Below are 25814 nucleotides of genomic sequence, written 5' to 3'. Positions count from 1 at the left end.
AAACAATTTTCATGGAAAGGAACAGTTTATAGTAAAACAACAACAACAACAAAAACCCCAAAAAACAAGCACACAAGAAACAAGGCATCATGAGTAAGAACCAGCAGAAACAATAGACATCAGAAAAGGATTCATAAAGGTTATCAACCGAAAGAATAGTCTATATTGCCTGATGTGCACAAAAGTGGTAGCAAATTTATTGGTAAATGTAAGTAGAAAATGACTTATGGAATAAAATTTGAAAAAACATAATTAAGGGGCACCTGGGTGGCTCAGTCGTTAAGCATCTGCCTTCAGCTCAGGTCATGATCCCGGGGTCCTGGGATCAAGCCCCGCATCAGGCCCCCTGCTCACTGGGAAGCCTGCTTCTCCCTCTCCCACTCTCCCTGCTTGTGTTCCCTCTCTCACTGTGTTTCTCTCTGTCAAATAAATAAAATCTTAAAAAAAAAAAAAAAAGAGGGTGCCTGGGTGGCTCAGTTGGTTAAGCGACTGCCTTCGGCTCAGGTCATGATCCTGGAGTCCTGGGATCGAGTCCCGCATCGGGCTCCCTGCTCAGCAGGGAGTCTGCTTCTCCCTCTGACCCTCCCCCCTCTCATGCTCTATCTCATTCTCTCTCTCAAATAAATAAATAAAATCTTAAAAAAAAAAAAAGAACACTTTAAAAAAAAAGAAAAAACATAATTAAAATACACAGCAATAATGCATAAATCAAGAGGAAGACAAGTGGACTTCAAGTGTTCTAAGGTTCTTATGTTATACCAAAGGTAAAAGTATTGCTTAGCTTGGGACTTTCTTTCTTTCAAAGATTTTATTTATTTGAGAGAGAGAGCACGAACAATGGGAGAGGCAGAGGAAGAGCAAGAAGCAGACTCTCCACTGAGCGGGGAGTCTGACATGGAGCTCAGTCCTAGGACCCCTGAGACCATGACCTGAGCTGAAGGCAGATGCCTAACTGACTGAGCAACCCAGGAGCCTCAGCTTGAGACTTTTCAAAGTTAATATACATGTTGAAATTTCTAGTAATCACTAAAGAACAAAAACATACTATAACTTCTAAGTAAAAGGGAAAATAAAGAATGATTATTCAAAAAACCTTAATCAATCCAAAATAATTCAATAAAGGAGAGAAAAAAATTAGACAAATAGAAATCATTAAGTAGAATAATAGGTTTAAACCTAAATATATAAGAAAAGATATTAAATAATGTAGATTAAATGTTTCAGTTAAAAGGTAAGATTGCCAGACTACATAGAACTAAAAATCCAATGATTTTTTTCTTTGAAAGAAAGACATCAAAAAAATAAGGCAGAGGGGTACCTGGGTGGCTCAGATGGTTAAGCGTCTGCCTTCGGCTCAGGTAGTGATCTCCAGGTCCTGGGAACCAGCCCCATGTCGGACTCCTGGCTCAGCAGGGAATCTGCCGCTCCCTCTCCCTCTGCCTCTCTCCCTGCTTGTGCTCTCTTTGTCTCTGTCTCTCTCTCAAATGAATAAATAAAATCTTTAAAAAAGAAAAAAAATAAGGCAGACAGAAAAGTTTAAAGTAAAAGAATGGTAAGATAATATATCATGCAGATTTTAACTAAAATATAGCTATGAGATAATATGAGATAATAAACTTTAAGGCAAAGGCACTACTAGAAATAAAGAGGTTCAAAATTTTCACAAAGCAAACTCCAGTCCCAGATGACTTATTAGGCAAGTTCTATCAAAAGGTCAAGAAATATGGGGCCCCTGGGTGACTCAGTCAGTTAAGCATCTGCCTTTGGCTCAGGTCATGATCCCAGGGTCCAAGGATCAAGCCCTGCGTCTGCAGGGAGCCTGCTTCTCCTTCTCCTTCTGCCATTCCCTCCACTTGTGCTCTCTAGCTCTTTCTAGCTCTCTGTCAAATAAATAAATACATCTTTTTAAAAAATGATCAAGAAATAAAATAATTCCATAATGTTTTAGGGCTACTGTAACATATAAGTGAGGACATTATAAGAAGATTAAGAAAAGGACAATTACAGAACAATCTCATTCACAAACATAGATGCAAAATTCCTTAACAAAATAATAGCAAATCAAATCAAGCAAGTATAAAAGAAAGCAAGAATAAAAAGGAAAATCTAACATGGCCAAGTTGGGTTTATTTCAGAAGTACAAAGTTGGTTTCACATGAGAAAAAGATATCAAATGATATAATTTATTATGTTAACTGATTAAAGTGAAAAATCATACAAATATCTCAATAGATGCAGAAAAAGCATTTGATAAAATTCAACATCTATTTATGACTTAAAAATCTTAGCTAACTATGGAACTAACTATGGAAGATGGCTGAGTAGGATGACCCTAAACTCACCTTGTCCTACAGATACAACTAGATAACTAACACTCACATCAGTGTAAATAACCCAGGAAATAACCCAAAGATTAGCAGAACAAACTCCACAACTAAATATAGAGAAGAGGCCACATCCGAGAGGGTAGGAAGGGTAAAGACATGGTGGGGAGGTAAACCCTGCAGGTCTGGCCACTGGAGGGAGGGAGGGAGCCGAGGGTGGGAAGAAGGGAGAGATACAGACTATCACACCAGGGTGCCCGCACAGCAAAGATGAATCCCCATAGCATTTGGCTTTGAAAATCACAGGGGCCAAATTCCATGAGTTTTTACAATCAATGGAAGTAAAGCCTGGAACTTTAAAAATCAGTTGGTTCAGTTTTGGGAGAACCCAGAGGACATAGGAAATTAAGTCTCTGCCCTTAAGAGACAGCACAACAAACAAACATGGAGTTACAGCTTAGAATCAGCAGTTTGAAAAACACGTGGGGCTTACAGGAGGATTAGTTACTAATCTCAGAGTTAGCTGAGGAACTTCTCCAGGAACAAAGGAGCTAGCAGGTGCCACTTCCCTCCTCTGCCCCACCCAGCATAAACACATACAGCCACCTGTGGGAACCAGCATTCACTACCTAACTTGCTTACACCATATGCTGCTCCCTCCAGCTGGGCTTGTCTCCCTTCTGGTGTTGCTAGTCCCCTCCTACAAAAGACCTGCACAAACCTTGCCAAAACTGTGTCTCCTCACTGCATGATCTTCAGGGACTCAGTCCTGGCTGCTACAGTTGGTCATCACCCACAGAAGATGTGCATACCTTTTTAAAACTGTACCCCTGGGGGTGCCTGGGTGGCTCAGTCAGTTAAACATCTGCCTTTGGCTCAGTTCATGATTCTGGGGTTCCTGGGATCGAGCCCCACATCAGGCTCCCTGCTTCTCCCTCTGCCCCTCCCCATGCTTGTGCTTGCTCTCTCTCTAATAAATAAATAAAATCTTAAGGAAAAAAAAAACACAACTGTATCCCCTGCCCAGGCATGCTTTGCAGAGCTGCCCCAGCTGGCCGAGTCTCCACAGTGACTATGCATCCCTGTGGAAGAGGACAGGTGTGCACAGCTTGCAGGCACTGCAACCCTGCTTGCGTGTGCTTTAGAAAGCAGCCCAGGCAGTTGGGTTTCCACAACAACTGCATGTCTTCTGTGGAAGAAGACCAGGGCCACCTTGTTAAAAGTGTGGCCCCACCCACTATTTTAAAGAGCCAGAGACATAGCTGACTTTCCTAACACATATGAACAGACACAGAGTTAGGCAAAATGAGGAGACAGAGGAATGTGTCCCAAATGAAAGAACAGGACAAAATCACAGAAAGAGACCTAAGTGAAAAACAGATAAGTAACATGCCTGATAGAGAATTTAAAGTAATTCTCACTGGACTTGAGAAAAGAGTGAAGGACATCAGTGAAACCCTTAACACAGAGATAAAAAAGAGCCAAACACAGATGAAGAATGCAATAATTGAAATTAAAAATACACTAGATGGAATAAATAGCAGGCTGGAAGAAGCAGAAGAACGAATCAGCAACCTAGAGGACAGAGTAATGGAAAGTAATCAAGCTAAGCAGGTGAAAGAAAAAAATACGCAAAAACAGAAGAGACTTAGGAAACTCAATGACTCCATTAAGCATAATAACATTAGCATTATAGGGACCCCAGAAGAAGAAGAAGAGAGAAGAGGGATCAGAAAATTTATTTGAAGAAATAATAGCTGAAAAATTCCCAAATTTGAGGAAAGAAACAGAAATTCAGATCTGGGAGGAACCGAGATCCCCCAACAAAATCAATCCAATCCAAGAAGGACCACACCGAGACACACAGTAACTGAAATAGCAAAAAGCAGTGATAAAGAATTTTATAAGCAGCAAAACAGTTACATAAAGGGGAAATCCCACAAAGCTATCAGCAGATTTTTCAACAGAAACTTTGCAATCCAGAAAAGAGGATGATATATTCAAAGTGCTGAAAGGAAAAAACCTGCAGGAAAGAATACTCTATCCAGCAAGTCTACCATTCAGAATAGAAGAAGAGAGAGTTTCCCAGACAAACAAAAGTTAAAAGAGTTCATGACCACTAAACCAGCCCTTTAAGAAACATTAAAGGGGACTCTGTGAATAGAAAGGAAAAACCATAAGTAAGAGTTAAAAAAGTAGGAAGTACAAAAGTTGTAAAAATAAGGATATCTGTAAAAATCAGTCAAGGGACTCACAACATAAAATGAAGTATGATAAAATATACCTAAAATGTGAGGAGGAGAGGAGTAAGGAATGGGCTTAAACAATCATCAACTTCATACAGACTGCTATACACAGATGTTATATACAAACCTAATGGTAACCACAAATCAAAAACCAGTAATAGATATACAAAAAATAAAGTGTATCACTAAAGAAAGCTAACTTATGGTGTGAAAAAAGCAACGGAAAAAAGGAACAAACACAAAACAATGACAATAAATAACAAAATGGAAATAAATACATATCTATCAATAATTACTTTGAATATAAATGGACTAAATGCTCCAATCAAAAGACATATGGTGATGGAATGGATAAAAAAACAAGACCCATCTATATGTTGCCTACAAGAGACTCACTTCAGACCTAAAGACACATGCAGGTTGAAAGTGAGGGGATAGAGAAACATTTATCATGCAAATGATGTCAAAAGAAAACCACTATAGGTGTGCCTGGGTGGCTCAGTCGGCTAAGCATCTGTCTTCAGCTCAGGTCATGATCCGAGGGTCCTGGGATCGAGCCCCATGTCAGGCTCCCTGCTTGGTGGGGAGCCTGCTTCTCCCTCTCCCTCTGCTGCTCCCCCTGCTTGTGCTTGCTCTCTCTCTCTTTGTCAAATAAATAAATAAAATCTTTAAAAAAAATGGATATTTCTCTTCTAAAAAAAAAAAAGAAAGCTAGTTTAGCAACACTTATATCAGACAAACTTTAAAACAAATACTGTAATAAGGACAAAGAAAGACACTACATAATAATAAAGACAGCAATTCAACAAGAGGATATACCAATTGTAAATATTTATATACCCAACATGGGAGTACCCAAATATATAAAACTGTTAATAACAAACATAAAGGAAATAATTGATAGCAATACAATAATAATAGGGGACTTTAACATCCCATACAACAATGGGCAGATCATCCAAACAGAAAATCAAGGAAACAGTGGCTTTGAATGACACATTGGACCAGATGGATTTAACAGACATATTCAGAACATTCCATCCTAAAACAGCAGAATACATTCTTTTCAAGTGCACACAGACATTCTCCAGAAGAGATCACATAATAAGCCACAAAAGAAGCCTCAACAAATCCAAAAAAATTGAAGATATATGATGCATCTTTTCTGGCTATAATACTATAAAACTAGAAACCAACCACAAGAAAAAAATCTGGAAAGACCACAAATACATGTAGGTTAAATAACATGCTACTAAACAATGAATGGATCAACCAAAAAACAAAGAAGAAATAAAAAATTACATGGAAACAAAAGAAAATGAACACAAAAGTCCAAAATCTTAGGGATGCTGCAAAAATGGATCTAAGAGGGAAGTTTATAGCAATACAGGCCTAACTCAAGAAGCAAGAAAATCTCAACTTAAATCTCAAAGAAAATCTCAACAACTTAAAGTTACATGTAAAGAAGCTAGAAAAAGAAGAACAAAAGCCAAACCCAGCAAAAGGAAGGAAACAATAAAGATTACAGCAGAAATAAATGATAGAGAAACTAAAAAATAATAGAACAGATCAATGAAACCAGGAGCTTTGAAAAGATCACCACAATTGATAAAACCTCTGACTCATGAAAAAAGAGAAAGTGGGGCACCTTGGTGGCTCAGTCAGTTAAGCATCTGACTCTTGGTCATGATCTTGGGGTCATGGGATCAAGCCCCACATTTGGGCTCTGGGCTCAGGGTGGAGTCTGCTTGTCCCTCTCCCTCTTCCCCCCCCATTCGTGTGCTCTCTCTCTCTCTCTCTCTCTCTCTCAGGTAAATAAATAAATAAAATCTTTAAAAAGAACAGAGAAAGCACCCAAACAAATTCAGAAATGAAAGAGAAGAAATAACAACCAACACTACAGAAATACAATTATAAGAGAATATTACAAAAAGTTATATGCCAACAAACTGGACAACCTAGAAAAAATGAATAAATTCCTAGAAACATATAACCTCCCAAAACAGAACCAGGAAGAAATAGAAAATTTGAACAGACCGATTACCACAAATGAAATTGAATCAGTAATCAAAAAACTCCCAACAAGCTATACAGGTGAATTCTATCACACATTTAAAGAAGAGTTAATACTTATTCTTCTCCAACTTTTCAAAAAACAGAAGAGGAAGGAAAACTTCAAAATTCATTCTATGGGGCCAACATTACCCTGATACCAAAACCAGATAAAGACACCACACACAAAAAAGAGAACTATAGGCCAATATTACTGATGAACATAGATGAAAAAATCCTCAACAAAATACTGGCAAATCGAATCCAACAATATATTTTAAAAATCATTCACAATGATCAAGTGGGATTAATTCCCGGGATGCAAGGGTGCTTCAATATTTACAAATCAATCAACACAATACATCACATCAATAAGAGAAAGGATAAGGGTGCCAGGGTGGCTCAGATGGTTAAGTGTCTGCCTTCAGTTCAGGTCATGATCCCAGGGTCCTGGGATCAAGCCCCACATCGGGCTCCCTGGTTAGTGGGAGGTCTACTTCTCCCTCTGCCCCCTCCCCTGCTCATGGTCTCTCTCTCTCTCAAATAAATAAATAAAATCTTTTAAAAAATGAAAACCATAAAACACTGATGAAAGACATTGAATATGACACAAAGAAATGGAAAGACATTCCATGCTTACGGATCTGAAGAATAAATATTGTTAAAATGTCCACAGTACCCAAAGCAATCTACACATTTAATGCAATCCCTGTCAAAATACTAACAACATTTTTCACAGAATTAGAAGAAACAATCCTAAAATTTGTATGGAACCACAAAAGACCCCATATAGCCAAAGCAATCTTGAAAAAGAAAAATAAAACTGGAGGTATTACATTCCAGACTTCAAGTTATATTACAAAGCTGTAGTAATCAAAACAGGATGGCACAGCACAAAAACAGACACATAGATGAACAGAAAACAGAAAGCCCAGAAATAAACCCACATTTACATGGTCAATTAACCTTCAAGAAAGGAGGCAAGACTATGCAATGGGAAAAAGACAGTGTCTTCAACAAATGGTGCTGTGAAATCTGGACAGCAACATGCAAAAGAATGAAACTGGACCACTTTCCCACATCATACACAAAAATAAACTCAAAGTGGATTAAGGATCTAAATGTGAGACCTGAAACCATAAACACCCTAGAAGAAAGTACAGGCAATAATTTTTCTGACATCAGCTGTAGTAACTATTTTTAGATATGTGTCCTGAGGCAAGGGAAATAAAAGCAAAAATAACCATTGGAACCACATCAAAATAAAAAGCTTTTGCATAGCAAAGAAAACAACCAACAAAACTAAAAGGCAACCTACTGAATGGGAGAAGATATCTGCAAATGATATATCCAATAAAGGGTTAGTATTCAAAATATATAAAGAACTGATACAGCTCAACACCAAAACAAAAAACAAAAAAATATAATCTGATTAAAAATAGGTAGAAGATACGAACATTTTTCCAAAGAAGATATACAGATGGCCAAGAGGCACGTGAAAAGATGCTCAACATCACTCAACCTCAGGGAAAATGCAAATCAAAACTAAAATCAGGTATCACCTCACACCTGTCAGAATGGCTGAAATCAGAAACACAGGAAACAACAAGTGTTGGCAAGGATGTGGAGAAAAAGGAACCCTCTTACACTGTTGGTGGGAATATAAACTGGTGTAGCCATTGTGGAAAACAGTATGTAGATTCCTTAAAAAATTAAAAATAGGACTATTTCACAAACCAGTAATTACACTACTTTGGGTAACTACCCAAAGCATACAAAAATACTAATTCAAGGGCATACATGCACCCCTATATTTATTGCAGCATTATTTACAATAGCCAAATTATGGTAGCAACCTAAGTGTCCATCGATTGATGAATGGATAAAGAACATGTGAATGGATAAAAAAGTATACAAACAGTATACTTACTTTTTATTAAGTTTTTATAATTTTAATTCCAATATAGTTAATATACAGTGTTATATTAGTTTCAGGTGTACAACAGAGTGATGCAACAATTCTATGCATTACTTACTGCTCTTCATGGTAAGTGTACTTTTTAATCCCCATCACCTATTTCACCCATCCCCCCACCCACCTCCCCTCTGGTAACCATCAGTTTGTTCTCTATTGTTAAGAGCCTGTTTCTTGGTTTGTCTCTCACTCTTTTTTTTTCCCTATGCTCATTTGTTTTGTTTCTTAAATTCCACATATCAGTAAATCATATGGTATTTGTCTTCCTCTGACTGACTTATTTTACTTAGCATTATACTCTCTAGCTCCACCCATGCTGTTGCAAATGGCAAAATTTTATTCTTTTTTATGGCTGAATAATATTCCATTATATATATATACCACATCTTTATCCATTCACTTACTGAGGAACACTTCAGCTGTTCCCATAATTTGGCTATTGTAAATAGTCCTGCAATAAACATAGGAGTGCATGTATCCTCTTTGAATTAGTGTTTTTGTATTCTTTGGGTAAATACCTAGTAGTGTAATTATTGAATCATAGGGTAGTTCTATTTTTAATTTTTTGAGGAACCTCCATACTGTTCTCCACAGTAGCTGTACTAGTCATTCCCACCAACAGTGCCCAAGAGTTCCTTTTTTTCCACAACCTCACCAATACTTGTTTATTTCTTGTGTTTTTTGAAGAGTACACTTATCTTGATGAGCACTGAGTAATACATAGAATTGCTGAATCACTATATTGTACACCTGAAATGAATATAACACTATATGTTTACTACACTGGAATTAACATTTTTAAAGAATCCTAGCTAACTAGAAATAGAAAGGAACATCTATTCAATAGTGAATTAGACCTCTTAAAAAGTGAAGTAGGGCAAGAAAAGATGTATACACACACACACACACACACACACACACACACACACACACCCACATATATAAGGATTGGAGTTAAGGAAATAACATAGGGGTGCCTGGCTAGTTCAATTGGAAGAGCATGTGGCTCTTGATCTCAGGATCATGAGTTCAAGCCCCACGCTGGGTGTAGAGATTACTTAAATAAATAAACATTAAAAAAAACTATCATTATTCCTTATTTGAAAATATTTCCAGGTAATTCAAAATAATACTTTAATTACTGGATAGAAAAATCAGTATACAAAGTTGCTGCTTAGAAAAAACAATATATAATATATTTTTTTCCTTCATGCTAGCAACTAGCAGGTAGAAAATAAAAATCTTAAAAGGATACCATTTGCAATGGAATAAAAGTATGACGACTTGGGAACAATGCTAATTCTAAATATAAGATTGTATGGAGAGAATTTTAATAGTTTAAGTTTCAAAGAAGACCTAAAAATACAGGAATTGAAAGATTCAACATTGTCACAAGATGTTGAGCTTCATGACTGATCATGAAGAATTAACTGGTACAGAACTTGCTCTTCAACAGTGAACAACTAGAAACCTGGACAAAAGATATGAGACAACTGTTTTCAGACAACTACCAGAGGCCGTAAGCTGCACAATTCTCAGAGCACAGAAAGAGCCAGGAGATGTTCAAATTCCACCCAGCCAGAGGTGAGAGACGTCACTGAGCAACAAGGCAACCAACAGAAATCCCAGAGGGGCAAAGATTTAATATTAAAGCTAAACTTGCCCCTGAGTAAAGGCTGGTCTAGGCACACTCTAATAAAACTTAAAATAATCCTTGAAAATATCAAGTTGAGGGGCACCCGGGTGGCTCAGTTGGTTGAGTACTTGGCTCTTGATTTTGGCTCAGGTCATGGCTCATGGCTAGGTCATGATTTCAGGGTCCTGGGATCCAGTCAGGCTCCAGGCTCAGCGAGCGGGGAGTCTGCTTGTTCCTCTCCCTTGGCCCCTCCCCCTGCTCGTGTTCACTCTCTCAAATAAATAAAATCTTTTAAAAATTTTAGAAAAAGGGGCGCCTGGGTGGCTCAGTCATTAGGCATCTGTCTTCGGCTCAGGTCATGATCCCAGGGTCTTGGGATGGAGCCCCGCATCAGGCTCCCTGCTCTGCGGGAAGCCTGCTTCTCCCTCTCCCACTCCCCCCTGCTTGTGTTCCCTTTCTCGCTGTGTCTCTCTCTGTTAAATAAATAAATAAAACCTTTAAAAAAATGCTTTAAAAAAATTTAGAAAAAAGAAAATATCAAGTTGATTCACAACTAACCTAATAACCTGTGTGCCAAAACAAATTTCAAAACTCTGAAAAAAGAGAACAAAATGCAAATATTTAACAACATAACGTTTGGAACATCTAATATCAAATAAAAAATCACTAGACACAGAAAAACGCAACAAGTTCTAAACCAGAAAAAGATGTTAAAATGATATGTAATATAAAATATGTATATTCCAAATATATAAAATATTATAATATTCATATATACATAATATATGCACATATATAACATAGACACACATATGTTTTATACATGCACACGTCTTTTAGTTCCAGCTCTTTTCACTTTTCACTGAACTTCAGTGCCAATGTCACTAGACTTCCTGATGATACAGAAGTGATCTCTTTGTCTACATAAAATTTTCTTCTCTCCATGTTTTATAATTAAACAACATAAATACTAGTGAGTATGGAAAGGTACATTCTACAAACTTTGTTTATTCATGTGTATCAAACCCTTCAAGAGTAAAAAAAAAAAAAGCGAAACTTTTTTCTCCCTATATTTTCTTTGGCTTTAGCTATTCTTAGTATATTCATTACCCTATATCTCAAGGTTTTGCATGCAGTGGTGTGCTCTAACTGTCTCTCATCTGATCATGAGAACCAATTCTTAAATATTTAGGAATTTTGCAATCTTATTGCTAAACTGTTGGTAGATCGAACTCAGCTATTTTATTGGGGGTATTTACACTACAGAAATTGACAAACAGTAAAAATCAGGGGTTTATTTCATCATGCTGGTGTGCCCAAATAATGCCAGTATGTTATAAACAACTGTGCGTTTTCTAGTTTAAAAAGTATCCCCTAGAGAGTCAGGAAACTATGACCTACAGGTCAAATGTGGCCTGCCACATGTTTTCGTGAATAAAGTTTTATTAGAACCCACCCATTTGTCCTTTTGTTTACATATCATCAATGGCTAATTTTATGCTATAACAGCACAGTTGAATAGTCATGACAGAGAGCCTAAAATATTTATATCTGGCTCTTTACTGAAGAAGATACAGTAAACAAAAGCTATATTGAGCAGAGGTAACAGACTTGCCAAATAATAATAAATTATACTTTGAATAGAATTCATCAGAAACTTCCATCTTAGAAAAGTGCTTTTTACATATTCTTATACACAATAAAGCCTAAAATCTTACAACCATTTATTTTTTTTATACTCTAAGATGTCTAACAACAGCGTACATTTGGTAGAATAACCCACTTCTTTTTTTTTTTTTTTTAAGATTTTATTTGACAGAGAGAGAGAGAACACAAGCAGGGGGAGTGGGAGAGGGAAAAGCAGGCTTCCCGCTAAGCAGGAAGCCCGATGTGGGACTGGATCCCAGGACCCTGGGATCATGATCTGAGCCAAAGGCAGACGCCTAACAACTGAGCCACCCAGGCACCCTAAAATAACCCATTTCTGTTAAAAGGGTAAAAAATTATATTCATATTTATGCATAAATATTTTGGAGAAGATACACAAGAAACTGGTAACATTAGTTGTCCCTGAAAAGAGGAACTGGGTGACTCGTGGACAGGGCAAAAAGGAGAGTTTTCACTGAATATCCTTTTGCATTTCTTGAATTTTAAACCATGTGTTTGTATGACCTATTTAAAAAATAAATAACAGGTTTAAAAATTATTGGCTAAGAGGAGAGTTAGGAATCTCAATCCTTTCTTCTAAGAGGCATCCTGATACAGTAGAAAGCACTGTTTCAGGAGTTTAAAAAAAGGAGGAGGAGGAGGAGGGAGGAGGAGGAGAAGAGGAAGGAGGAGGAGGAGAAGAGGGAGGAGGAGAAGAGGAAGGAGGAAGAGAAGAGGAGGAGGAGGAGAGGAGGAGAAAAGGAGGAGGAGGAGAAGAGGAGGAGGAGGAGGAGAAGAGGAAGGAGGAGGAGGAGAAGAGGAAGGAGGAGGAGGAGAAGAGGAAGGAGGAGAAGGAGAAGGAGGAGGAGGAGGAGGAAGGAGGAGGAAGGAAGAGAAAGGAGAAAGAAGAAAGAAGAGGACGATGACACGGTTCCAAAACCTGATCTGCTACTTACTAGCTTTGTGACATTGGCCAAGTTCCTTAAGTTAGCTGAATCTCAGCTTGGGCATTAATAAAATCAGTATAACAAAAGCTACTTTGTGAGGATTAGACATTATATAAAACTGCCTTGTACTTATTAAATGGTAGCTATTATTATGTGGATTTCAATTATCCTTGCTATCCATTACCACCAATTATGTGTTGGATGTTGATTAAAGGGAACCTGAGGTATGAATGAGGTCTAAGAGAGCATTAATTTACAGATATCAACTAACTACCTGTGGGGGGAAAACCAATCAGTCTTTTAAAAATTGTATTCAGGTGCTTTTTGGATCTTCAAGTGCGAAAGTCCAAGGGTTTTTTAAGGCTTCTTAAGGACTATCCCAAGACATCAAGCAATCATTGGCATTTAATAATGGTCCCAAGTCCACAATGCAATTTCATATTGGTTCTCTCTCCTTCTTCACTTTACTTCTCCTTTCCTACCCCTGTTTCTTGGAAATGCTTGCCCTAATAAAGTAATAGCACATGAGTCTTTTGCCTCAGGTTATGTATACTTTGGGGGGAAACTCAAGCTAAGACTGGGGCCTGCCTAATACTACTGAAGAGAGTCTGGGACTGTATAGCTGATACTGTTGGTGCCCTGCCCATATGCCTTCACACCTTAGTATTAACAGGGCTTGCTTTCTTGACTGCCAGCATTTGCATCTCTTGCTCTGTTGGAGGCCTTTCTTTACCATCTTCAGTCAATATTTTCTCTCATTGTATGAGATGTCTTTTACTTTCTTGATGGTATAGTTCTCCCCAGAAAAGTTTTTAATTTTGATGAAGTCCAATTTTTCAAATTTATTTTTTTTTATCACTTGTCCTTTTGGAGTTGTATCTCAGAGATCATTGTCTAACCCAAGTTCACTAAGATTTACTACTATGCGTTCTTCTAGTGGTTTTACAGCTTTTTTACATTTAAGTCTATGATCCATTTTTAGTTAATTTTTGTGTAGGGTTCAGGTAGGGGTCTAATTTCATTCTTTCACATGTGGATAATCAGTTGTCCCAGCACCATTTGTTGAAAACATTATTTTTTCTCCATGAATTAGCTTGGCACCCTTGGGGAAAATCAATCGACCGTAAATGGAAGGGTTTATATCTGGATTCTCCATTTTACTCCATTGATCTATAGGTCTACCCTTATGCCATCACCACAGTGTCTTGATTACTATAGTTTTGTAGTAAGGTTTGAAACTGGGAAGTGTGAGTCCTCCAACTTTGGACTTCTTTTTCAAGATTGTTTTGGCTGTCATCTTTGCTTTCTGATTTATACTTTTTGGATCTTTAAGAAATCCTTTTGGGGGGTGCCTGGGTGGCTCAGTTGGTTAAGTGTCTGCCTTCGGCTCAGGTCATAATCTCAGGGTCCTGGGATCGAATCCCACATTGGGCTCCCTGCTCAGTGGGGAGCCTGCTTCTCCTTCTGCCTGCCGCTCTCCCTGCTTGTATGCTCTCTCTCTCTCTGTCAAATCAATCAATCAATCAATCTTAAAAAAAAAAATCCTTTTGGACTCCAAAGCCAGAAAATATTTTCCTATATGGTTTTCAAGAAGTTTTATCATTTGCCCTTCTCATTCCAATTACTGATCTATTTGGAATTTATTCTAGTGCCTGGTAGAACGTAGGAATTTAATGTCATGATTTTAAATTGTATTAACACTTTTTTTTAAGTCCATTTTTTCTTTCACTGATCCACAAAAAAAGCCTGTCACAAATCAAGTTTCCATATAGGTGCAGTTCTGTTTAGGTATCCTGTTCTATTCTATTGGTCACTTTTTCTATCCCTGAACCAGCGCCACACTGCCTTATTACACCCTTTTTTTAGGTATCACAAGTAAGATTTTTTATCTGTCACCATTAAATGTCTGAATTTTAAACAGATTCTTGGACTGGTGGCTCATATCCATCAACTTATTCAACTTTAGCACCAGTCTCATCTCCAGTAGCTTTTTTTTTTTTTAGTAGCTTTTACAAAACTACTACCTTCACCATGAAGCTCCATGAGCTCTCCCAATTCAAAGTTGGGCTTCTTCAGCATTTTTACTTTTCTAACAAAGACACCATGGAGAGGATAAATAGATTGGCAAGCCTTTTCTATGTCTTTTTCCAATGCCGTCTGAAATCAATTTATTGACTACTTCTTTCAAGTCATTTGTCTGTAACTCTTGCGTCATGATTTCCATCATCTTTTTCCACATTTGTTGGACCTGTTGGTGCTGAGCATAAGAGGTCTTCTGAATCTGACTGTTGTGTTAAAACCAACACAAAATAGATAAAGCAAATAACCATCAGTATTCTTGACATCAACATCAGCTTCAATCAGGGTCTGCCATTTTTTTACCATGGAGCACATTTTGTCACGGGTAAGACCCATGCCATGGAATTAGTCAGGCAGTTTTTGCCCTGAACATCCTCAGTAATTAGCTTGAATTTTTGAAATGCAACTTCATCATTCTGCAGGATCAGCAAGGCTCACTTCAAAAACACAACCCTCAAGGCCATTAGATGTGATTTTGGTTCCTTGAGTTCTTATGACTAGTGTTTTTCCAATATTTCTTATACTGAACATAGCTGGTGCTTTCACATCATACCAATCTTTTTTTTTTTTTTTTTAAGATTTTTATTTATTTATTTGACAGGGAGAGAGACAGCGAGAGAGGGAACACAAGCAGGAAAAGTGGGAGAGGGAGAAGCAGGCTCCCTGCTGAGCAGGAAGCCTGATGTGGGGCTCAATCTCAGGACCCTGGGATCATGACCCAAGCCGAAGGCAGACACTTATGGACTGAGCCACACAGGCGCCCCCATACCAATCTTTCTTAGAAAATGGATCAACCACTTTCTTCTTGACTCTCTTTTTGCCACCTTTTGTAAGGCATATGTTCTTGCCAACAGCTATGACGCTGCTCAGGGAGCCAAAAGGCTTAATCACGATAGCTTTTTAATAAGGTAACCTGTAAGGCAAATCTTCCCACCTTGTTCTTCTTCATAAGTATATATATGGCTCTTACATATAAATTATAGATATAGTCTAACAAGTTACACACACACAAACACACACTAATTTCATCTGGATTTTGATTGGAATTGCACCGAATGTATAGATTATTTTGGGAAGAAATTATTTAAAAAAAATATTGAGTCTTATAATCAATAAACATGATTCATTTACTTAGATTGGGCCACAGTGTTCCAGAGTTCCAGGGGTGTCTTTCTCACCCCAAGACCCACTTAGATCTTTTCTCCTTTATGCTACCTGTCTTGTTCCTGAGCTTAACAAGAATGTTTTCAATATATCAAATTAAGAATAATGTTAGCTGCTGTATTTGTCAGGTAACTTTATCTGGTTAGAATGGTCCTTTTTATTCGTTTATTAAGAAGCTTTTTCAAAAAATTATAAATCTGTTGAATTTAATCAAACAGTTTGGTTTTATTTTTTTTTTTAAGATTTTATTTTTTTATTTATTTGACACAGAGAGAGAGAGACAGCTAGAGAGGGAACACAAGCAGGGGGAGTGGGAACACAAGGAGAGGGAGAAGCAGGCTCCTGGACGAGCAGGGAGCCCGATGCGGGGCTCGATCCCAGGACCCTGGGATCATGACCTGAGCCGAAGGCAGACGCTTAACGACTGAGCCACCCAGGCGCCCCAAACATATTTTGGTTTTAATGTTAAACTAATCCTGGATTTGAGATATACCCATCCTGGTAATGATGTAGTAGTATCTCCTTTGCATACTGTCAGATTCCATTTTCTAACTGAACTTATTTAGGATTTTCACTAAGGTCATGACAAGTCCTCTATTAGGTTATACTGGTATCAGGGTTATACTCACTTTATTTTTTAAAAGTTAGGGAGTTGATCTTTTCTATTCACTTATATAATTTGTATACTATTGGAATTGTAAGGTGCTTGACTGATAGAACTCTGGGTCTGAAGTTTGCTTTGCACGAAGATTTTAATTTACTGATAATTTATATTGTGGCTACAGAACTACTATTCAGAGGTTCAATTTTTTCTTGAGATAGGACGAACTTCTGCAGGAAGTCACATTTTCTAAAACTATCAATTTTAATCTAATTTTCAAAAAAATTAGCATAATTTTATCTTTTTAATGTTAGAAGCATTTCTAAGCCCCCCTTTTCATTTTTATTGTTTATTTACTCATTCTCTGTTTTTTTCTTGACCAACCTTGCTAGAAGTTTGCTGCCTTTAGTATTCTTTTACATTGGCCTTGTATAATTTGTTTACATTTTCTTCTCTTACTCTGTTTCCCTCCTACTGTTTTGTTTATTCTTTTTCTTTTTTTCTTTTTCTTTTCTAACTTCTTAAGTTTTATGCTTTTGGCATTAATTTCTAGCCTTTCTTCATTTCTAATAGAAGCATTTAAGACAATAAGTTTCCCTCTAAGCTCTGTTTGCAGTTTTTCAGTTATAGAATTTCCATTTAGCTCTGTGTTTCTAGTTTCCATTTTTCTGCTGAGATTCCCCATCTGTTCACTCACACTTTTAAAGGAAAACTCCACCTTTTTCTTTAAATCCTTGAACATATTTATAATAACTGCTTTAAAGTCCACATCTATTTATTCCAACATCTGCGATCATCTTTGTTTCTACTATTTTGTCTCTTGATTAATGGTCACTAGTTTCCCCACTTCTTGAGTTGCTTGTCTAGTAATTTCTTCCTTGTGTAAAACAATTTTGGCTGTTACACTGTGAGGAACTGTATTATACTGTCTTTATTTAAAGAGTGTTGAGTTTTGTTCAGGCAGGCTGTAGATTACAGGGATTCACCTTGATCCTATTCTGGTTTGGCCTATAGTACAGGGTCAATGCCCAAGGTACTCAATAAGATCTCTCTAGTGTGAATGGATTGAAATTCCACAATCTTCCAGCACTGGCATTTGTGGTAAGTTTTCAGTCACTACTGGTAGGCCTCACATGGTCTCGCTTTGTGTATGTGCAGCCAAACACTTAGCCATACTCCTGAAGATAACCTTCCCACAGACCTTTAAGATTCCCTCCCTCACAGCTCAACCATCTGGGGTATACTGACCCACAAATTGCAGCCATCTCAGCAGCTCAAACTCTGATCTCTGCCTCTTTTATTTAGCAATATTGCTGCTCTGCTCTTGGGCTCACCTTCCCACCCCACACACCAGAAAGTGCCCCCATTCAGAACAGCAAGGCAAATATAAAGGTCACCTTATACGTTTCCTTTATCTTAAGGATCATTTCCTCATACTGTCTATCATCCACTGCCTGAAAACAACTTGTTCATATATTTTGCTACTTTATGGTTGTTGATGGCATGAGGCCAAGCCCAATATCAGTTACTCCATCATGTCTAGAAGTAGTGATCCGCATCATTTTTTAATATGCAGTATTTTTATCCTTCAGTTTAAAGATCTTCAAATTTCCATTATTTTCTGATTCATGAGTGTGTTTCTTAGTCTTGAAACATATGAAGTTTTTATAATTATTTTTTCAGTACAGATTTTTTATTTTATCCCATTGTGATCAAAGAATGCAATATGTATGATACCATTCCTTTGAAATTTGTTCAGACTTCCTTTATAGCCCAATATATGGTCACAAATATATATTTTTTAAGTATAGAACATTGCGGGTTTTTTTTTTTAAAGATTTTATTTATTTATCTGAGAGAGAGCATACGCACAGGAGGGGATAGGGGCAGAGGGAGAGGGAGAGGAAGCAGACTCCCTGCTGAGCAGGGATTCCCAACGCAGGGCTTGATCCCAGGACCCTGGGATCATGACCCAAGCTGAAGGCAGCCACTTAACCAACTGAGCCACCCAGGTGCCCCTATAGGGTCACAAATATTATCAAAAGTATTCCACTCGAAAGAATATATATTCTGCAGTTTTTGGGTGGAATGGTCTATATGTGTCCATTGAAACAAACACATTAATTTGTTTTGTTCAAATTTTCTATAATCTTGTCAATTTTGCTTTTTTATGTGCTTGATGTATCACTGAGAAATAGGTGTTGAAATCTCTCATTATGATTGTGGTATTTGTCTCTAACTCCTTGTTGTTCCTGGTGATTTGATCCTTTTATCATATCTAGTGACCCTCTTTAGTAACGCTTTTTGCTTTCAAATCTTGCATTTTCTGATATTAATAGATTTATACTAGCTTTATTTTGCTTAGTATTTACCTGATATATATTTTCTACTCCTTTATTTTCAATTTTTCTATATTCTTATTTCTAGCTATATCTTTTGTGAAGATTGAAAAACATTTGTAGACATTCAGTTCAAACCTGTTTCATCACTGTGAAACAGGTGTCCCCCAGCAACATTTGGCAATAATAGCTTGTGATAAAATATGCTTCTTCCTTCATAATAGTTTTCTCCTTTTTTTGTTCCATTTTGGAAATTGATACAACACAAGGAAGATTAGTAGCCGGAGGAAAGGAAGTTATTGAGTTATTAGAACCCAATGAAGAAAAATAAAGTATAAGAAATGAAGAAAATTCAAGCTATGGGAATGATCTTCAGATGAAATCAGATCTTACATGAGAGATCAAAGGATTAAAGAAAAGAAGTTATGGTTTTACAATCTATAAGAAGAGGAGAAAAAGAAAAAGGAAAAAAAGAAAGAAAGAGGAGGCTTCAAGCTATGCAATTTAAAGCTGGAACACCAGGATAACACTCAAGACCTGGCCTAAAAAGATCTGAAATGCCCAAGAATAGGAAAGTAAAAGACCACTGAAAGGGTATAAATATCATCCAGAATTTAAAAAGCAAGACTTAGGGATCAAGTTATAAGCATGATTTTGATGAGAACCTGTATTTGCACATCTATGTGTAATCTATACCCTGAGATCTTTGTATTCTAAATGGCTTATTGTGTAGGCTATGTGCCGGTCAACTATGATTCATGATTTTCCTTCCCAAACTTCCTCTTCCTCTAGTATTCCTTATTTAAATAAATGGCATCCACCCATCTCCTTAAGCCAGAAATCTGGAAGTCATCTTTGATTCATCTTTCCCTCACAATCAAATCCTACTGATTCTGTCTCTTAAATATCTCTTGAATCAGTTCACTTTTTCCTCCTCCTCTTTGCCAACCCCATAATTTGTTTCCTCCAATTGTCTCCTCTTTCCCCACATATATTACTTGTGCGCCATCCTCTCCTCCATTCTGCAGATAGTGCCTAAAATTATCTTTTAAAAGTGCAAGTGATTATGTCACTTCCCTGCTTAAACATATAAAACAAGAAACAAACAAAAAATTTCAATGGCTTTCCATTACTCTCAGAATAAAGACCAAACCCTTAATAAGGCCTCTGAGATCTGGATTTTGTCTCTCTATACTGTAGCCATGTTGGCTTTCCTTTCAGTACCTCAAAATCAATCAGCGCTAGTCCCTCTGCCTAAATCACTTTCCCTTATACTCTTTGCTTAGCCAACTCATTTTTCTTGTTTTAGCTTTGATATTTCTAAAACCCATTCTGATCCCCAAAATACATTACCTAGTCCCCTGCTGGAAGCTCCCAAAGCATCCCGTACTACTTTTGCATAAACTCAGTGCATTTGTAAATACTTGTATAATGTTGGTCTCCCTTGAGGACTGGAATTGTCTTATCCCTCTTTGTATCTCCAGTCCCTAGCTGGAATGACCCTAGCTGGTGAATGACCAACTCACTAAAAGATTGAATGAATAAATGATGATCGAGCAAAGAATCTGTGATAGGACAGAGCAGTGTAAAGTACCTTCAGTCCTCAGGTTGAAATCTAAGGAAATTCTCCCTTCAGAGGAGGATTAGCAATTAAAACAGGAAACATTTTCAAAGGCACCACGAATGGTTCTATTACTATTATTTTTCCCTTTGCTCAAGTTTTTGCTGAGAAGAACTAGGCTCACGAATTTGGTATGCCCAAAACATACCAGTAAAATGGAGAAGGAAAAAAATCTGTGTCTCCATTTTTTTGAGATGAGGAAATTAAGGTTCATAGATCAAAATTACTGTTTACAGTCTCAAAGTAGTTTGGTGACCTGTGAATTATGATGCCATGTTTTCTGTGTTTGACACTAAGGTATGGCCACTATTCCAAAACTGTTTTTATGATTAGATAAGGCCTATGATTTAGAGAGTCTGATACTGAAAAATTAATCATTCTGAATCCTAAAATCCTAAAAATATTTCTAACTTAATGTCAGCATCATGCAGTAATTCTTCCTTCCTGAGGTAATCTATTCTCAAAATAGAGATTTTGCCTCATATAACCAGGATCATAACTAGAGTGAACTAAATTATGAAAACAAAACATTTTTATGCACCATATTTCCAAGTTATCTGTGTCATGGAAGTGCAATTTGTAATTCTCTTTTCTTTGGCCACAGCTCTTCCAACATAGCTTTCCAACACTGTCATATATTTTCTTCTAAACATTATGTTCTACTTGTGTGACTAACACTGACAAATTTGTAACAAGAGTCTTCCTTGACCAGCCTGTCACCACTTCCCCTAAATGCAGGGTGGTTCTAAGTGAGTGATCTTTCAGAGACACTCCTCGTTGGTGTCTGGGCGTTACCCCACAATCTAGCCAAATTACTTTTAGAGTTCAGTAAGCTCTTTGGGCTGAACAAGGCTGATTTCATTTTTTGCTTCAATCACAATCATCTAATTGTTGAGACTCTCCGTCATCTTAAGGAAAAACTGAGAATTTACTGAAAATGTTTGTGCAATGTAGCTTAGTTGTATGGCAACAGAAAGTAAATCATTGAAAAAACAAATTTTTTAGTGGAAGAATCATGATAAGTATATGACTAAGAAAGGTCTCTATTTAAATTGTACTTCACATCTAGCCAATTACTTGAAAAAAAAGTATTTTTAAACTGGTTCTCTAATACTCAAAATTTTTAAATTGCTTGTGGATATATTTTGTGCAGCTTATTAATTTTTTTCATTCTCAACATAGCAAAATGTTATGAGAATTATTAGCAATTGAAGTTATATTTAAATTAAAGTCATCACTAAGTTTTACTTCTCAATCGGTAATTTTTATAAGGAATTTATATGTCTAATCACTTTAAAGGTAATGATAAGAGGGATAAAAAGTAAGATACAATTAAAAGTTTAACAAATAATTGGAAAGATAAGACTAACATACACAGTACAATTATGTAGTGATGAACAAAACAATCTGTAATCAAGTGCTGTATTGTATAGGAGCTAGTCAGTGAGGATGTAGAGAAACAAGTTAAAACAGTGTTTCTGAGGAGGTAAATTGGTAAAACCTTTTTTTTTTTAAAGAAATTGAGAGTACTTATTAAATTCTTTATATGATTTTTCTTTTCCAAAATGCTGATATAAAATCTGGATGTCAGCTTTACAACCAGTTTTAATTTTCATTTTTAATTATTTTCATGGAAACTTTTAAACATACACAAAAATAGGAAAATGCATCTTCATGTTCACATCACCAAGTCAACTAATAGTTTTATTTTCTTGGGATGCTCTCCCTGTAAAGATATTCACAAGAAGGCTTCTGGGTGGGGGCGCCTGGGTGGCTCAGTCGTTAAGCGTCTGCCTTTGGCTCAGGTCATGATCCCAGGGTCCTGGGATCAAGCCTGGCGTTGGGCTCCCTGCTCCGCGGGAAGCCTGCTTCTCCCTCTCCCACTCTCCCTGCTTGTGTTCCCTCTCTCGCTATCTCTATCAAATAAATAAATAAAATCTTAAAAAAAAAAAAAAAAAAAAAGAAGGCTCCTGGCTGGCTCAGCCAGCTAAGCATCTGCCTTTGGCCCAGGTCATGATCCCAGAGTCCCAAGGACAGAGTCCTGCGTTGGGCTCCCTGCTTAAGTGGGGAGTCTGCTGGTCCCTCTGACCCTCCCCTCTCTCGTGCTTTCTCTCTCTCTCTCAAATAAATAAATAAAATCTTTAAAGAAAATAGTCAATGAATGAATGAATATGTATTGATATGGGGAGATGTCCATGATACACGAAGCTTAAAAAAAAACAACATAAAAACTGCAACACAGTTTGGATAATCTACCATACTAGAGGGAAAAAGGTGGACTTGACAGAGGTAGTAGCACTCACCAAATATTCTGCACTCCACATTCCACATGTCCACAGCTTACTTGTAGCAGGGCAGGGCTATGATTATGAGCTCTGACTAGTAAATTGTAAGCGGAAGTGGAGTATGTCAATTTTGGGCTGAGGCAGTAAAAAAGTCCATGTGTGATTTTATAGTCTCTTTTCATTGCTGTGGTGACTAAAAGCACCATGTATTGCAGAGTGTGACCACAACAGGGTAGAATCTCCATTACCATGGGCCCGTGAGTGACTGCATGGAGAAAATGCCCTGCCAATCTGCATAAGATATCCAGCATTAGCAAGAAATACATTTTTGTTATGTTAAGCCACTGAGAATTGGGTGGATTGTTTGTTATTGCAATATAATCTAGTCTATCTTGACTAACACATGTACACAAATTAGCATTTATCAAGTACTTACTATATGCTAATAACCCTGCTGAATGCTTCTTATTAAATCCTTGTGAAACCTTATGAACCAGTAATATTACTCTAAATTGAGGAAACTGAGGCAGTGTGAGGACCAATAACTTGTCCAGGGTGGCCAGCGAAATGGAGAAGCTGGAAATGAAACCAGGCAGTCTGGATTAAGATCTACCAAAATGTTAGTAGTAATTATCCCTGAGGGTAGGACTGTGGAGAGTGATCACTCTTTGTTCTATGTTTCTGTAATGTTACAGATTTTAAAATAATCATTTATTACCTTTGCAATAAGCAATATATAAATAAATATGTAGATAAACTATATGTTAGTGGGGCGCCTGGGTGGCTCAGTTGGTTAAGCGACTGCCTTCAGCTCAGGTCATGATCCTGGAGTCCCAGGATCAAGTCCCGCATCGGGCTCCCTGCTCAGTGGGGAGTCTGCTTCTTCCTCTGACCCTCCCCCCTCTCGTACACTCTCTCTCTCACTCTCTCTCTCTCAAATAAATAAAATCTTAAAAAACAACAACAACAAAAAACTATATGTTAGCCACTTAAAGACTGAATTCAGAGATGGAAGTCAAGTGACACTGGAGAATGGTATAACCAAGGAATGCCTAAACATGACTCTGCCACCCATAGCCATACATGGTTTTATAAATGAGTTCCAGCAAATAAGGTGAATCATATTATATTTCACAATAAAATTGGTTTAGTTTTGGAGTAGGGGCCGGAGGGGGGGAATTAATAATATTAAGGATATTAAGGAATTAATAAAATGGCCATGCCCACAGCAGGATGAACATTGTAGTTCTGGGAACATTTTTCAGGTTTTCTAGTACTCAATAGCACTCTTTAAAAGAAAAGTAATAATAATAAAACAATTCCTTATAGCTAAAAATGGCCTTATTAAATGTACATTTTAAATGTTTTATTCAATAGTATTTAGACAAAATATATACGGCATAATCCTTAATAATCAAGTGTACATGTAGTTTTTCTGGCTGCCCAGGATCTGAATTTGGAAATTCAACAGTGTATGACTCCTGACAGGAGGAAACTAAAAGACCAAAATACTGGTTGCCCCAGACTCTGGGCAGCTAGCTGTTCTGGGCTGCCTAGACCCTCTTGGCTCTCTCATTTTCTGAGCCTGGTTGGTTCTCCAGCCTTCTCATTGATTTTGTAAACTAACGATCAATCCTTCCACAGTTGGCTTCTGACTACCAAGCAGGAGCTACAAGCAGCTATATAATGTGAAGGAATAGTATCTAGGCGAAAATGAGCCACTTTGAAAGTCTAAATAACAAGACATATATTGTTAGCTATAACATGATAGTAAATGCCATAAATTCATTGCAATTATATTAGAGATATTTTCCACACCACCACATTTCTCATAAGTTTGATCCTTTGTTTCCTTTCCAGGAATTTCTGTCATATCTGCGTATTCCCTAACTCCACACATAAATCTCCTTATGCTTAACCACCAGTCCTCTTTCATTTATAACATCACACTTTCAAAAAAGTGTCATTATGTTACATGATCTATGCAATAGTAAAAATGCTGTAAATCTGTGGTTTAACATTATAAAAAAACAAATTACGGAACCATTTTATTAGGTTAAGTTCAAAAGTCTTCATAACACAGCCTCACCTATAAGAAAATGAAGTTACCTGAGTTTCACTTGCCTTATGGAAATAATAATGCCCATCTTATCTCCCAGTATTAATATAAGGATCAAATAATTTATGAACACGTTTAAGGTATGTACCATATTTCATCAAATCTTAAGATACATCCACTGTAAGACATGCCATTAGTTTAGGTACCACAAAAAAAGAAACAGAATGGCCAATTAAAAACTATAACACACACTTTCTAATCACTTGGAAATTCAATTTCATACCTAGCAAAACAGCCATTTATACTCAATTAGATATAGACTGTTAAATATAATTCTTGTGCAAACATTATGAGGAAAATATGAATGAAATAAATTGGTTAAGGTATTCTTAAAACTCTTCATTGAATCCAACATTCCCGAATCATTTCTCAACTCAATCATTGATAGCCACGTTTTCCCACATAATAGCATTATCTATGCCATCAAAAACACTGTTGACGCAGAATTTCTTATAAGAATCCACAAAATGTTTTTCTGGTTCAAGATGGCGACATAAGAGAATCCTGAACTCACCTCCTTCACAGACACACTGAATGTTCAGCTATGTAAAGGACAATTCCCTCTGAAAGAAATCCAGAAACTAGCTGAGTGACTCTTACGTATCAGGAAAATGAGAAAAACCCACACTGAAATGAGTAGAAAAGCCTCACACACAATCTCACCATAAACCTCAACCCTGGCACAGCGACACACACAACTGGGAGGGAACTCACAACTCCTCACAACTCCTCTCTGAGGAGTGAAGGGTTTGGACCCCATGGCTGGTACCACAACTCTT

The 25814-nt window shown here is 37.2% G+C and overlaps 1 long non-coding RNA gene and 1 pseudogene across 2 annotated transcripts in view; both read right to left on the bottom strand.

The window, feature by feature from the left end:
* The window catches only part of LOC118539683 (uncharacterized), a 200476-nt gene that overhangs the window by 154583 nt on the left and 20079 nt on the right, over window positions 1-25814 (bottom strand). The window lies entirely within an intron of this gene.
* LOC118539679 (small ribosomal subunit protein eS1 pseudogene) lies at window positions 14563-17356 on the bottom strand (annotated as a pseudogene).

The sequence above is a fragment of the Halichoerus grypus genome, chromosome 8 (assembly GCF_964656455.1).
Source record: "Halichoerus grypus chromosome 8, mHalGry1.hap1.1, whole genome shotgun sequence".
Taxonomy (NCBI): Eukaryota; Metazoa; Chordata; class Mammalia; order Carnivora; family Phocidae; genus Halichoerus; species Halichoerus grypus.
Note: the sequence above shows the minus strand (reverse complement) of the source record. Positions and strands in the feature narration are given on the sequence as shown.